This window comes from Pan paniscus, chromosome 5, assembly GCF_029289425.2.
Source record: "Pan paniscus chromosome 5, NHGRI_mPanPan1-v2.0_pri, whole genome shotgun sequence".
Taxonomy (NCBI): domain Eukaryota; kingdom Metazoa; phylum Chordata; class Mammalia; order Primates; family Hominidae; genus Pan; species Pan paniscus.
In genome coordinates this window covers 121,159,106-121,175,095 of record NC_073254.2, presented here as the reverse complement: position 1 = coordinate 121,175,095, position 15,990 = coordinate 121,159,106, and the positions used below count along the sequence as shown (strand labels likewise).

At 35.2% G+C, this 15,990-nt stretch overlaps 1 protein-coding gene across 7 annotated transcripts in view; it reads right to left on the bottom strand.

Moving 5' to 3' along the window:
• The window catches only part of GRIK2 (glutamate ionotropic receptor kainate type subunit 2), a 1,183,164-nt gene that overhangs the window by 934,073 nt on the left and 233,101 nt on the right, over positions 1–15,990 (bottom strand). For 5 of the 7 annotated variants that reach the window (XM_034962599.3, XM_063605422.1, XM_063605420.1 and 2 more), the window contains 2 exons: positions 4,742–4,832; positions 3,764–3,826 (listed from right to left, as the gene is read on the bottom strand). The gene's annotated coding sequence lies outside the window, so the exon portion shown is untranslated. The remainder of the gene's footprint in view (positions 1–3,763; positions 3,827–4,741; positions 4,833–15,990) is intronic. The other 2 variants (XM_055113985.2, XM_055113986.2) reach the window with 1 other exon arrangement.

Genomic DNA, 15,990 nt, shown 5'->3' with positions numbered 1-15,990 from the left:
CAATAAAATATTCTCACTTAAAATGACAGAGAAGGATCCAGAAGGCTAAACAGAATACATGAAAGTCATAAAAGTAGACAATCAAAATGAATCGACCCACAATAAGTTACCACAAAATCTAGTTTCCCACGTGGTTGTTTGAATCACTTGTGTCAATTTTTTTATGAATGTGGTAGACGGAAAACACTAAAGAAAGGCCATTGATCTGGAATGTAATTATTTCAAAAATGACTACAATAAATAATGCAAAAATACAAAAAAGAAGAGATGTAACATCTGCCAAGTGTCTATTATGCGATTAAGCTAAATCATCACAGCAACACTTTAAAGTCAATATTATTGCTCAGATTTTACAGACAAGGAAACTAAACTCTAGCAGGCTAAGAAATTAACCCAAGGAATACCACTGGAAGCCAAGAAAAGAGACTCAGATGTGGGTCTCCGAAGGCAAAGCCTGTGTTCTTTGCTTCCTTCCCTACTACAACTAAATCTAGTGATGTACACAACAATGGACACTATTATTTGTAGTAGGAAAGGAAAAAAAATGAAAGTGCAAATTATAGGACTCTATAGTAGGAATGGTAGGAATAAGGGCATTCAGTATAAAATTGTTCAACTTCGTTGTATGTTTAAAAACTTTCAAAATAAAATGTTGCCATCTGGGGGTAGGAAAGATACCTGACTGAAAGATCTAAAGAGAAAAAAAAACTCTAGACATTAAATGTGGAGTGGTCACCTCAACTGAGTATCAAAAAACTCAAAGGCCCATTTTCTTAAAAAATATCTTCACCAGAGTAGCAAAATATATGTACATCTCTTTTGGTTAAATGGCTTTATAGCTCTCATGTTGAAATAGAGATACATTGCCTGGATTGGAATAAGATCTTAAACCATTTAAATCCATGAACATATTATGATAATTTCATCATCTTAATACTTTAGAAATTATACAAGAGGCCCTAGAATAATGGGGCAAGGAACATTAATTAATTTAGTGTTCCTTGATAACACTAATTAATAATAAGAGCTTTACACCTATACTGTGTTTACTATGTTACAGACACTGTTCTAAATACATAACAAGCAATAACTCATGTAAGCTTCTTAAAAATAAGATGAAGAAGGTATTTTTATTATATTCTACAATTGATAACAGTAGTTTGACTCCAGATAACACATTCGAAGCCATTGTACTGCATAGCCTTTCTGAGGTTCATTGCTATCTCCAACATACATGGAACCCCCTGGACACCTGGGAGAGGTAAAGCGTTAAAAGTGATGGTGGTAAAGCTAAGGGGGTTGGGTAGAGGGGTTGGTGCAGAGGTAGGATTTAAAATGAAACGTACAGCCAGGCTTGGTGGCTCACATCTGTAATCCCAGCACTTTGGGAGGCTGAGGCGGGCAGTTCATGAGGTCAGGAGTTTGAGAGCAGCCTGGCCAACAGGGTGAAATCCCGTCTCTACTAAAAATACAAAAAAAATTAGCTGGACATGGTGGCGGGCACCTGTAATGCCAGCTACTCGGGAGGCTGAGGCAGAAGAATCGTTTGAACGTCAGAGACGGAGGTTGCAGTGAGCCGAGATCGTGCCACTGCTCTCCAGCCTGGGTGACAGGGCGAGACTCTGTCTCAAAAATAAATAAATAAATAAATCATACATGACTTCACTTACGTTCTCACCAGTGCATTTTTTTGTGATAGGAAAAGAAAGGAAAACTATATCTACATGATGTTTTGGATAAAATAATTATTTAGAAACATGATAGAAAGTCAATAAGAAGCTAAAAAGGAAAGGAAAAGAAAAATATAGATGTTTATGCACTGGAAGTAATGAAAATTGAGCAAAGAAAGGGGGAAAAGATTATTGTGATTTATAAAAATTAATTTTTACAAAATTTCTATCTTAGTTCAGCTGCCATAACAAAATATCATAGACTGGGTGGCTTATAAACAACAGAAATTTATTTCCCAAAGATCTGAAGGCCAGATGTCTCATATCAGGGTGCCAGCATGGTCGGTTTCTGGTGAAGGCGCTCTTCCAGGCTGCAGGACTGCCATCATCTTGTTGTATCCTCACATGGTAGGAAGAGGACTAGAGAGCTCTCTGGGGTCTCTTTTGTAAGGGCACTAAACCTATTCAAGAGGACTCCAGATCCACGACCAAATTACCTCTCTACCTCCTAATACCATCACATTGGGGATTAGGATTTCATATGAAATCCCAACATATGAATTTTGGGGAGACATAAACATTCAGTGCATATAAATTTGGGGAGACACAAACATTCAATGCATAACAATTGCTAAGTCAACAGTAATAACATTTTAAGTAGAAAAGTATCTGAAGATAGAGCATGGAGTGAGTCCATTAGGCCAAATGCAAGACAGGTGCAAACAATTATGCATTTCTATACAAATGTTTTTCCTTTTAAATGTTTCTAGTTGCATTATTTTATTATCATGTTTTCCTACTCTGTACCCCAAAATTTTCTGGTTGGAGAAAATCCCTCATCATATGTTATGAGGGCTCTGATTGCATAGGCTGAAGGGCCCAGAAACTCCCTCCTTGCCCTCAGAGAGCCAAATCAAAGATACATGACCTAAGATCTGTCAATTGGATGTTTGTACTAGCGACTTCCAGTCCTGCAGGAGTAATACAAACATTCAGTGGCTGGAATCTATGGTGGAGGCCTAGACCAAAACCATGTCACCTCCAATAAGCAAACAGAGACTGGGAAGCCTCAAGCAGTACTCAGGCTGTTCTAAGGCATGATCTAGGCTGTTTACCACTGCAAGTGGCCTTACCGCTTGCCATTTCTAAGCTTAATTCGTCAGCACTTCTATTGCTTCTATAATTTCTCTTCCAATCAACTCATTTTCAGCTTAAATTTGGTTTAGTTTTATTGCTTGTGACTAGAAAACCTGAAAAACAAAAATTGGTCCTAAGGAGGGGCCACAGCATTGAAGGCAAGATGCAGAAGGCCACACTGCAACAAAGAAAGTATGAAAACATGAAGACCTGGGGTGGTGCTTTTTTCAGTGGCATTAAGTAGATAAGAGAGGACATGATAAGCTCATATCCTCAAATGTTGGGCTAAAAGAACAAACTGATACCCAGAGGCTTTCTGTGAATGTACTAAAGAATTGCTTCACTGTTAAACTTCAGGGCAGAGGTGGCAAAAAGTCCAAACTTTGGGGGTGGGCAAGTAATTTGTGTGGGTTTTTTATCTTTTGTTTTTTAAGACAGGGTCTCACTATGTTGTCCAGGTTGGAGTGCAGTGGCATGATCATGGCTCACTGCAGACTCAACCACCCAGGCTCAAGTGATCCTCTCACCCCAGCCTCCTAAGTAACTGAGACTACAGGTGCATGCCACCATGTCCAGCTAATTTTTTTTTTTTTTTTTTTAGAGATGGAGTCTTGCTATGTTGCCTGGGCTGGTATCAAACTCCTAGACTCAAGTGATCCTCCTGCCTTGGCCTCCCAAAATGGGTGAGCCACTGCATCCAGCAGTAATTTGTTGAATTATGTCCACGGAAGTTATAGCTTCACCACTTCCTTTTATATAGAAGTTACAGTATTGATGAAGAAAAAGTAAGACCCTATAAATTAGAACAGGTATAAATAAAAGGCTTCAGAAGACACAAAATACTTTAAACTCCAACCTCTTATTCACACCTATGTGTCCCTCCCTTGTCAGCTGACATATCCACTACTTCATTTTCTGATGAAGTTCTTCCTCCATTGCTTGGAATCATGTCTTACCTGGGGAGTTATCTTAAAAGATGAAGTCAATATTCAAGCCTCTTCTGCCTCAGTCTAGCATACCTGTAAGGTCAAATACATCAAAGAATTTTTCAGTGTACTGCCTTGAGCAGCTGAGAAGGATTATAATTGTTTTCTCAGCTGATTATTAGAAACTTGGAGTCAGTGATGGACAACACTAAAATGAGGCTGACATGCCAAAAAGTCCTTGATGGTTTCCATTAAAAATTCCTGATGGCTCTACATTCAAAATGTATTCAGGGTACAATAGTTCTGACCATCTAACTGTATCCTGGACTGAATCACCACCATCTCTTGCCAGGATTACTGCAGATGCTTCCTAATTGGTTTATGGACTTCTACCCTCATCTCCCTTACCTCGTCACCATAATTTTTTTCCCAATTCAGCAGACAGATTGATCTTTTAGAAACCTAAGTTCTGCACTGTGACTTTCTTCAAAACCTTGCAACAGAGTAAAACCTCACACAGTAAAAACCAAACCTTTAGAATGGCCCATAAACTCTACATGGCACAGCTCCCTGCTGGCCATCTGACCCTTTCTTTTACCACCAACTCCTCAGTCACTCTGCTCCAGCCACACTGGCCTCCCTGCTGATCCCTGAACTCACTAAGCACAGCCCTCCTTAGGGACTTTGTACTTACTGCTCCTTCTCTCTGGACCTCTCTGCCCCTAGATACCTATTTAGTTGGTTTCCTCACCTCCTTTAAGTCTTTGCTTGCCTTCTCAATAAAGCCTACCTTGATCAATCTATTTAATTTTGCAACCTTCCCCCTTCTTGCCACCCAGCATTCTAGATCCCCCTTGCCCGACTTTCCTTTTTAGTTTACAGTTGCATGCAGTCTTCTAACATGCTATGTAATAATTTAATTAGTAAGTTTACTGTTGATAATCTATCTTCTTGTGGTAGAATATAAGACTCCAGGGATCTGGTCTCTTATGCCAGTCCTTAGCTTACCTATTTGTCCTCATATTTCTTCTGAGCCCTTCTGTTCATTCTGTATCTAGGAGGTGCTGATTTCTTCAGGCTGCATTCCTAGATCAGCTACCTTGGAAATAAAGGGAGACAAGAAACTCGAAATGAGTTGGTTAGGTAAATATTTTGTCTTTCAACCCCCAACACATCATGACCCTCCAAAATCCTGATATTTCTTGAAAGATCATGGATGCTATTGGTCTACTAAGATAACATTAATTGGAATGAAGATATTGTTTACTAAATAGTAACCTGAAGGCTTTAAAGAGTTAATGTCACTTTCAAATAGGCTAAACATAACCAGACCATGTATTTGGGGTGGGGGAAAAGATGAGGTTTTGTTCAATTTGTGCTCAGATATTTGTCTTACGATATATAGTTTTTCTTGAAATTCTAAAAATAATATATTCATTTGGAAAGGCATAAAAGTTGAAAATTATTATAGGAAGTTTCTAAAGCTAATTAATTTATCTTCTCTTGATTATTTTCCATAAATATTCCCTGATGTTTCCTTCTGTCTTTTATGGTTTTTGAAGTAGTTTGCAGTGTTTCAGAAACAGTCATGGTGAGCTAGCTGCATGCTAGTGTTCCAAAGTCTGTTTCCATATTTCCATCAGACAGTAGGCTATTTGTTCTTGGATATGTCCTAAGGCAATCTTGACACAGAAATGCAAAGTAATCACAGTTATCTGGAATGTTTGATTAAAATTTACAGTGATAGCTTTGGCAGTAGAAATATTCTTACACAATAAGATGTCATAACGCTTGTTTTTTAGACTGTGATTAGACAATGAATCCATATAATCCTGCAAAAGTACCTTTACATTTATTACAAGGGCTCCTGTTTATTCAACCTGGCTATATGTACTGGACAATTTACAAACATTATTTCTTTGAATTCTCAGAACCATCCATTTTACAGATGAAAAATTGAAACTGTGAGTCATGCAGTTATAAGTGACAGAGGTGAAATTTCCATGCAGATCTCTCTGATCTCAAATACTCAGTTGTTTTTACTAAATCTGCCACCTTAGGCTTTACAAAAGGTAGGATAGATAGAAATAGAAATGCACAAATAACTATGAAATATTTTTGATTCCCAATTAATATAAACTTATTTCAGGAGGGAGTGAATGTATTCATTTCGGAAGGAAAGTGACGTGTATTCAAGCCAGAAGATCCAGTTGAAGATGAGGCCAACTGGGAATACTGTCTGTTCCCTTTTGTGGTAGTGGTAACTCCATATAATATATCACAAAATTTCAATGAGTTTTAAATTAATAAGGAAAAGGCTGAGCTAGCTAATATTTAGATAAAGAGTCATTGAAATATCTAGGAAGAGTACACAGAGAAAATTTTCTGTACTTCTACTTAATAGTAGTAGATCATATTTTTCATGGTTTAATATGAGGCAGTCACTGGGAGAAACACTTTCATGCAATCCATAATGTCCTCCACACTCTTATTATCAACTACTTTAGTTGAGGAAATTGAGACTTACATAGGTTCAGAATTTGCCCAAGATAACAAATGGGAGAGTTGGCAATTAAAGTCTATGTTTTTAACTGAAATTCTCTTAAGTACTATAAAGCATTGGTGGTATTGCCTCTGAACTGAAATGTACCTTCACTGCATGTTCCCTCACCCCCATGCAAGGTCACAACATCTTATAAAAACAATTGAAATTATTTAAATTGTCCTAACACAAAATATTAAACATAGTAGTATTCGAAATCAGCTATATAGAGTTATGTAATATAGATTATAAATGTATTTGTTCTGTAATAGTAAAAAAAGAAATCAACTTTAAACAAACTATTTTAGATAGGGATCTTCTGGCCATAATAACACTCCTAGTGTGTCACATCTTCTTGTATCCACATCTTTGTGTAGTTCTCTCTCACAGTGACTTTAAGTGTGGAGCATGCCTTGCTTTGGCAGTAGGATGTAAGCAAATATGACACAAGTAGAGGCCTGAAAGATGCTAACACACTGAGGGGGATGTTCTTTTGGAATACTACCATAACCTTGGTAGTATCCTGCTGGAGAAACTACATGGAGAACACAGGCACATTGGCTAATATCTACAGATAACTCTCAGACACGTAAGTAATGTTATTGTGGACTATCCAGCTCCAGTTGAACCATAAGAGGACTATAGACACAGGAGTGACTACAGGCAATATCAACAAAAGAACCACCAGCTGAACACAGCCCAAATAACAGAATCATCAGCATATAAATGGCTGTTACCTTAGTCATTAGGTCTTAGGATAGCCTGTTACCAAAAATAAATAACTGATACACTTTTTTTTCTTTTTTTACACACACAAGCGCCTGTGTGTATACATACTATTCTCTGCCAACATATTTTCACGTATTATCTGCTCTTGACACTGAAAGAAAAGGTTACAAAATGTCTAAGCCATATTTCTCGATATTGTGTGAATCATTGATATTGCTGTCTTTTTGGTTGCACTTCTATAAACCTTATGAATATGTCACAAATACAAATTTACTGCACTGTGGTATAAAACTAGCAAATATGATGCATACTAAAATATAAAATGTTATTTAATTTAAACATTTACATATAAAAATATTTAGTCCCTATCATCCTCTTTTAGTGATTGAAAAATAAAAGACACTCATAAGATGGGTAAGACTGACAGTAAAGTGAGTAATACTTTAAAATTCAGAAACATTGACTTAAAGTCACCTTCATGGACAGATACGAAAATGGACATCTGTTTATCAGAACCTCAAAAATATTATCCTCATCTGTATTATTCATAGATGACTGAAATAGCAACAAGATATTAAATATTTTGGCACAGGGCATTGCCCCCAGTCAAAATGCAAATCCTTGGTTAGGATAATATCTCTAGCCTCATCATTCATTAACAATGTAGTATAACTATGTCGGATTCCTCCTTAAGTATGGGTTTCCCAGAATATTAGGAAGTGTGTGAAGAATCTATGACCCTAAGGGACTATGACTAAGAAGAGAAAGGGTGGGAGACACACCTGATCCATTTTATTATTTTTCTCAGAATCGGGAATGGAATCAGGCTAACCATATATGCTTTCAGGGAGCAGGTAGGGGGTACCAGCCTCATGAGTCCCAAACTCTCCCAATTTTTCATTCAACACTGTAACTTTTATGCCGGCCTCTCCTAGAAACTTGCACAACAGAGAAAAGGAGAGTCACATAGGATTTTGAGAAATATGAGAAAGAATTCTAGAAATATATTCAAAGCTCTGCTACTTTGACCTAAGTTCTCCTAGTTCTTTCTGAAAAATGAAAATAATAAATCATTTTTATTTGATTGTTCTAAGGCAAAGATTAGCAAATTCTGGCCCATGGGCCAAATCCAGCCCACTTCCTATTTTTATACAGCTTGTGAGCTATTTCTAGTCTAGTCTACAAGGCACACAACATAACCAGAAATGTGACAACTTTTTCTTCTGATCTTTATTAAAAAGTAAACAAAATGATTCATGCCAAAATTTAATACTAATGAAGATATCACTAAAAATATTACATTTTATAAGCTCTTGAAAACAAGGAATGTTTTGTGAACTGCCATGAAAAAAATAGTGTTTAACATTTACCAGAGGCTCATGAAAATCTTTTGTATGAATGAATCCATTTCAACATTTTATCCATTACTAACAACTAGCTATCTTACTTGCTTATGTACAGACAGAAAAATCCTTTAAAAATGCAGAGAATATTAAAAAATTAGACTAATATAGCCAAGAAAACCAATTTGGAAGATGAAATTATTTAGACTGGTTGCCTTTACTGCTCTAATTACAGATAATAGCTCTGCTCCTCTCTGCTTTGACTTGTTTGTGTGGACCTTGTGTTAAAGGACAAAGTGGAGTATTTGAGGATAAGAAAAGTGGAAGATTAAATATTTCAAAGAGAATCAGAGGAATCCTGAGAGCAGATGGGCAGATTAGAGAAAGAATAGCAGAGCCATGGCAGTAGCTGCACCTGTCAAAATTTGGCTGGAATATATGTTCCCAGTTGATCTGATTTTACAGTAACAGGATGAGTCCATGAAATACTTATCCTGACACTTTAAAATTGTGGATTTTACAGTTTGCTGCTGCTCCTGCTGGGCTGCCTGTTCCATTCAACTATGCTGAATCTACATATCTGGAAATGGCATCACTTGTCAGAGGTTGAACTGCTTCCAAAAAGGCCAGTTTAGTCCCAAGAGACCCAAGATTGACAGTGAGGTCACAAGGTATTATAAGAATATAATAAAATAAATAATGGAATGTTGGGGGAAAATATTGCAGTATTTTAGTAATCAGTGAAATTGATAAATCATAAAAAGAATATGTATTACTTGGCTCTGAAACTTTAACAGAATAGAATTTGGTTTCCTTGAACTCTGTGATGCCTATAGTGTTTAAATCTATAATAAATAAAGACTAAAATTGTAGATACTGTGGCTCCCATTTTGGTAGAGTATTGAGATTTGGACTCTGTGAATAGAAGAAAGAAGGAAGGGAACTGGGATGGGAATAGAAGAAAGAAGGAAGGGAACTGTAGATATAGAATAGCAGCCACCTCATTTCCCTACCACCAAATAGCCTTGTTGTCCATTCCCTCCTTACACTACTACCGAATCATCTACCAACACTCTGAAATACTTGTATCAAGATTCCCCATTAGTCAGTGATATTGCCAACTCATGTCCCAGAATATGTGACCTAAGTCCCTTGAGTGAAACTCCTAGAAAAACAGAAGAGTAAATATTGAATCAAATGTCTTTTAAAAAGCTTAAATTTATGTATGAGTTGGCAAGAAAATAAGAAATACTGAGTTAAGGCAAAAAACCAAAAAGACATGGGAAGCATTGAAATTGGCTTTCACCTTGTGAGCATTTGCCAAATTCTGATACATTTTTACTTCCATTTTTATGACTTTGGAACCTGTCAGGGGTTATATGGGGGTGGGGGAAGTCCAAGGTCTCCTAACTTACAGAATATGAAAAGCCCTTCCCTCATAAAACTGGACCTCAAAGAACTACAATCTCAGTGGAAAGGTGAGAGCGAGCATGAAATAATTCATCCGACCACCCACCTCTCAAAAAAAAAGACTACAAAGAAAAACACCTTGGCTCCTGTTGAAGGAGAACTCCCTTGAGAATTTATAAACAAAATCCAGGCTTCACATGGGTTTTACATTAACTCATGCTACTTATGCTACTTATTTAATCTGAAAACCTCAAGTTGAGAATGTAAAACATTTCTAGACTTGAATTAGTATAAGAAAATGCAAATCTTCTTTGTATAAACTTAACTTTATTCTAGGTCTCATGCTCCAAGAAATATTTACTCAGTCAAAATTACAAAACACAGAAATATGTCACTTAGTAGAAAAAAAAGAAAACAGAATCAGACAAACAGTTTAAAATATTCAACTATCAAACTATAAAATAAATGTTTATGTTTTTTAAAATAGGAAGGATCAATAGTATAAAGATCAAGAAACTAAAAATGGCCAGCCATATTTGAAAAGTAACCAAGCAATTTTTGGAATTAAAAATATAACAATTAAAGTTGAAACTCAAATAGTGAATTTAATAAAGTTTTATTTAACAGTAAGTTAGATCTGAAAACTGCAGCACAAAAAAACAAAGATGTGAAAAACATAAATGAAATGTTAAGACATATAGAAGAGACAATAAGGCCTAAAAATTTTAATCAGTTAAATTGTCTATGTTTTGAAAACTATCAAGCAAGATGAATAAAAAATTTCCCTAATCAAATCACTACAAAACTACAACTAATAAAACAAAGAATATCTTAAAACAGAAGAAAATGATAGGTTTACCTTTAAAGAAACAACAATTATACTGACAGCAGACTTTTCAGTGGTACCAGTGCAAGCCAGATGCAAGTGGAATATTTTCAATGTGTTGAAAAAAAATTCTTTATCTAAATTCTATACCAAGTAAAAATATCTTTTAAGAAAAAGATAATACAATATATTTCTATGCAATGAAAACCTGATGGTTTGCTCACCAGTGGACCATCACTAAAATAATCTCTAAATTATATGCCTCAGGCAAAAGGAAAGTGATTCTTATGGAAAATCTGAGAAGTAAAAGGAAAAGAATATGAAATGTCCTTCCCTCATAAACTGGACTGGACCTCAAACACTACAATCTCAGTGAAAAGGTGAGAGTGAGTTTAAAATAATTCATTCAACCACCCGCCTCTCAAAAAATGACCATAAAGAGAATCCCCTTGGCTCTCTGTGAAGGAGAACTCCTTTGAGAATTCGTAAACAAAATCCAGGCTTCACATGGTTTTTATTTGAACTCATGCTACTTATTTAATCTGAAAACCTCAAGCTGAGAATGTAAAACATTTCTAAGCTAGAACTAGGAAAGTCACTGGTTCATATTTAAATAAATCTAAATATATATTGACTGCATTAAACAATAACCATGTATTCTGGGATAGAAAAGATAAAACTACAATGCATGACAATAAAACATATTTAGAAGAGAAATAATTGGATTTACAGACATTAAATTATATTGTTTTGAAAGAGACGGAAAATATTGATTAAATTTAGACTTCAAAAAATATTCATGTTAATTTGATAGAGTAACCATTAAAAATACATTTAAAAACCTATATTTTCAAACTGACAGAAGAAAAATTTAAATAAGAAAAATAATCCAAAAGAAGGCAAGAATAGAGAACAATGAAGCATAGAAGCAAGATAGTCAAAAACACAAACTATGACTGTAGAAATAATTTCAAATATATCAGTAATTCCAATAAATGCAAATGCAAAAAACATTTTTAAAAATAAAGATTATGATTAATTTATTGGATTCTGTCAGATTTCTTTTTAAAAAGCAATTTATAAAATATACATCTAAGACATAGGATTCAGAAATATTAAAAGTAAAATGATGGAAAAAGATTTATCAATCAAAAGAAACTGGTGTCATGCTAATGGTATCAGACAAAATAGACTTGAAGGGAAAAAATGGATTATTACAGATAAAAATATTACTACATATTTAATAAAAGATTCAGAAATATATAAAAATCCTAAGCCTTTACTCATATAGTAGCCTTTTAAGTATAAATAGCAACAATCAAGAATTACAGGAAGAAGTCAACCTAAGCAAACAAAAATTATTGTTACATCAGTAAGTTATATATTTAATGGGTGCACTTAACAAGCTTTACATACATAAAAATATATAAATAACTGGATCCAACAATTGCAGAATACACATTGTTTTCAAACTCACAGAGAACATTATAAAATTCATCAGATAAATGAAGAGCGAATCTGAACAAATTTTAAAGGGCTAGTATAACCATCACATTTTCTGATCTTAATAACTTTAGAAGAAATCAATAATGAAAATATAACCATTAAAATCTCCATATATTTGGATATTAAGAAATATCTAAATAATCAAGGAGATAAAAAAAAGAAACCACAAGGAAAATAAGAAAATATTTTCAACTGAAAGATAATGAACATACTACATATTAAATTGGGTAGAATGCATTGGAAGCATTATTTATAATCATAAACATTTGTATTAGTAAAGAAGAAAGTTTAAAAATTAATGAAGTAAACATGCAATTAGCTTTAGCACTTTTCTATGTGACCCTGCAAAAGTGACTTAACCCCTCTGTGCCTCAGTTTCCTCATCTAAAAATAGTACGAATATAGTACTTATTGAAGATTGTTTTGAAGATCAAATGAGTATGAAAAATATTTCACATTTCCTCCAGATCTACTCTCCTGACTTCTCCACTCTGTTCTGTATCTCAGGACGCTTACCTACATAGACTACAATTATAAGACTTTCCGGATCTCTGTAAATCTCAAGCAATAGCAGGAAATAAGTTGATCAGAAAAGAAAGAATAAGGATACTTATTCACATAGCTCCTTCACTCTACGCCAAAATTTGGCAATGGTTGCATTCCTAAACTTAAGATTACAAGTCCTGTTTGGTGGCCAGGTTACAGTAACTGCCTTCTCCTGTACTTTAAGGCTTAGAGGTGGCAGAGGCTTACCGTTGTTGTTACCCTAGAGTCTTTTACCATCTATTGTTGGTTTCCTTTAATCCTAACCACAATGTTGTAGAAAGGGAGAGAAATACGGATCAAAGGGTACAAAGTTTCAGTTAGACTGGTGCAATAAGTTTTAGTAATTTATTGCACTGCCTAGGAACCACAGTTAATTATATTGTATATTTCAAAATTGCTAAAAGAATAGATTTTTAATGTCCTTTTAATGTCCTCATCACAAACAAAAAGCTGATGAGGTGATGGGAATGTTAATTAGTTTGATTGACTCTACAATGTATACATAGATCAATGTATACACCACATCATATTCCATATAATATATATAAAGTGATTTGTCAATTAGAAATAAATTAATAAAAAAGAAATTTTAAAAGGTTGGTGAGAGGGATGGATTTTAATATAGATTATTGGCAGTAGACTGTCATACATAAACATAATGGCAGTAGAGAAGGGGAGCAAATGCAAGATTACCTAGATTTATTTTTCTTGCTAGAATTAGGCCATTTAATAAGCATGTCTCAGCAACTTTCAGACTTAGATGGATTTAAGGTTTAAAGTCCCTCAGGTGAGATAAGAATAGTATGGAAAATAATGCACTACGAGGAAGTTGAGATTAAGAAATACAGAAAGCCTTATAATGATTGAACTTGGAAAAAAACAACAGGAACGGTATTGGGCAGAAATGTCTTGCCCAGTGTCCTTCCCACACCCATATTCTTCTGGTTTCTCTCTTTGACAACTATTTTTCAAGTTCAGTTTTAGAAAATAAAGAACTCCCCTCTCTATCCCTTGTGTTACGCTCTGAAACATAGGGATATTTACACTAGTTCTGAGAACTGAACATCACTAGGAGTCACCAGCATTCTGTGCTTCTGCAGGGAAAAAGCTAATTCAATTGTGCCTGGATATTTTATTGAAATGAGAACAAAGAATGGGTAAGTAAAACAAATAAAATACCACCCCTAATTTACACAGAATTGATATGATAAAATGGCATGGAGCCATAATAATCATCTTTGTTGAAGAAAGCTCCCCTTACAATCCTTTGAGACTTGGCTCAGATTTCCAAGAAGACCCTGTGGATCCTCAGGTTAGGTAGAAGTCCAACCTCTCCATTTTGATAATAACATGAATATGTAATCAATAAATTCCCCATTAAACAGAAATTTATAATAACTTCATTTCATGCATTACTGTAGGGCAATGACAATGTTGCTTTATCATCATATGCCTGCACTGTATCATGTCATGTGCATAAACATAGGTGTTCGATAAATATTTTTTTGAATTGTGGCACCAAAATCATCCCATATAAAATAACGTGATGCCGCCACACATATATGCTCCGCTTAATCTAAATGCCACCAAAAATAGCCCTCCAATACAAGATACGATATTTAATCCGTTATTGAAATAAAGAAATACATTCAACTATATTAATATAAACAAGAAAATTTTCCTCAGGCAGGCTATACCCTGGCTCAAAACAAAACTTCAACTGATGCCATTGATATGTAATGCAGATGCTTCATGCCAGATGAAGTATTTGAAATAGGAAAACAGTGAATGTGATTGTTCACATTCAACTTTGAATACAGATATCTTAAGTGCTAAGCTTTTTTATACAGCCTTTTTTTCTTGGCAAGATTATTTCATCTCCTCAAAACATTTTCAAACAATTTAATAATGTAATATGACGTAATGTAATGTCCTCAAACAATACCAGAGTGTATGAAAGACAATATAATACAATAATGGGGTCCCTGTAACAACTCCAGCCCTGATTCGCTAATGACCTAAGTATATCATTATATATATAATACAAACTATTTGTACTATAAGTTTCTAAAACTTCATGAGAAAAAGACATATCGTGCCTCTATAAAAATAGCCTTTTCTCATTAAGAATATTTGTCGTTCAAATATTCTTCGTTCAAATATAAGAATATTCAATTCTAAATATTTAAGATTTTATGAAAGTTAAAACAAGGGAAGTAACTCATTCCTATAGTGAAGTAGAAGCACCTGGTGCAGACTAGAAAAGAAAGACTAAGAGAATCTAGGTTAAGAGTAAAGTATATTAGGGAGAAAAAACCCTATCAGCTTAGCATCAATTCTTTTTTCACATTCCACTGACAACTCTCAATGATATTGAATTTGGTTATATGTGTTCTCATTGGAAGCCAAATTTTTGTTTAACATTTTAGAAAGCAGTGCAGCACCTCTGGTGGAATACCCTCTTATCCTATGGGGAAGGGTCTCAAGTATGACCTCTTCAGGCCTTTTTTCCTTAGTCATGATTTTAAGAGCCCACCAAAATGTCCACCCTCTCCCTCCTGAGGTTGCCTAAGCAGGATAACTTTGAAGTTCAGCCCCAAATCTGATAGTATGCATACCTAAACTTCACTGTAGAGAAACTCCAAGGGTTATTATTAGAAGTTTGTTGCGAGGTTGGAGAAGTCAGTAACTTTATAATTTCAACTGTTTTCTGAGAGCCTCTGGGACACTGTCCTAGATAAGCATGGTGTATAAAACATTGGTATATGATTTCTCATATCAAATAGCATGGTAAGACATAGCCTGGCTTTGCTTCACCAATATTAAAGGAAGTGGAATACTCAAAGGCAGAAGTGCAACATAGGGCTAGAGTACAGACACTGAAGCCAAGGTAAGGTTCAAATGCTTCATTGTTTCTAAGCCTCAGTTTCTGTACCCATAAAATGGTGCTAATGATATTTACCTCATGGGGCTATTAAAAGATTAAGTTGGCCGGATGCAGTGGCTCATGCCTGTAATCCCAGTACTTTGGGAGGCTAAGGTGGGCAGATCACCTGAGGTCGGGAGTTCAAGACCAGCCTGACCAACATGGAGAAACCCCATATCTATTAAAAATACAAAAAATTAGCCTGGCATGGTGGTGCATGCCTGTAATCCCAGCTACTCAGGAGGCTGAGGCAGGAGAATCACTTGAACCCAGGAGGCTGAGGGTGTGGTGAGCCAAGAACGCACCATTGCACTCCAGCCTGGGCAACAAGAATGAAACTCCATCTCAAAAAAAAAAAAAAAAAGATTAAGTTGAATAAGATATGAAAATGCTTAGCACAGTGCTTCACACGTGAGAAGTAGTCAAAAG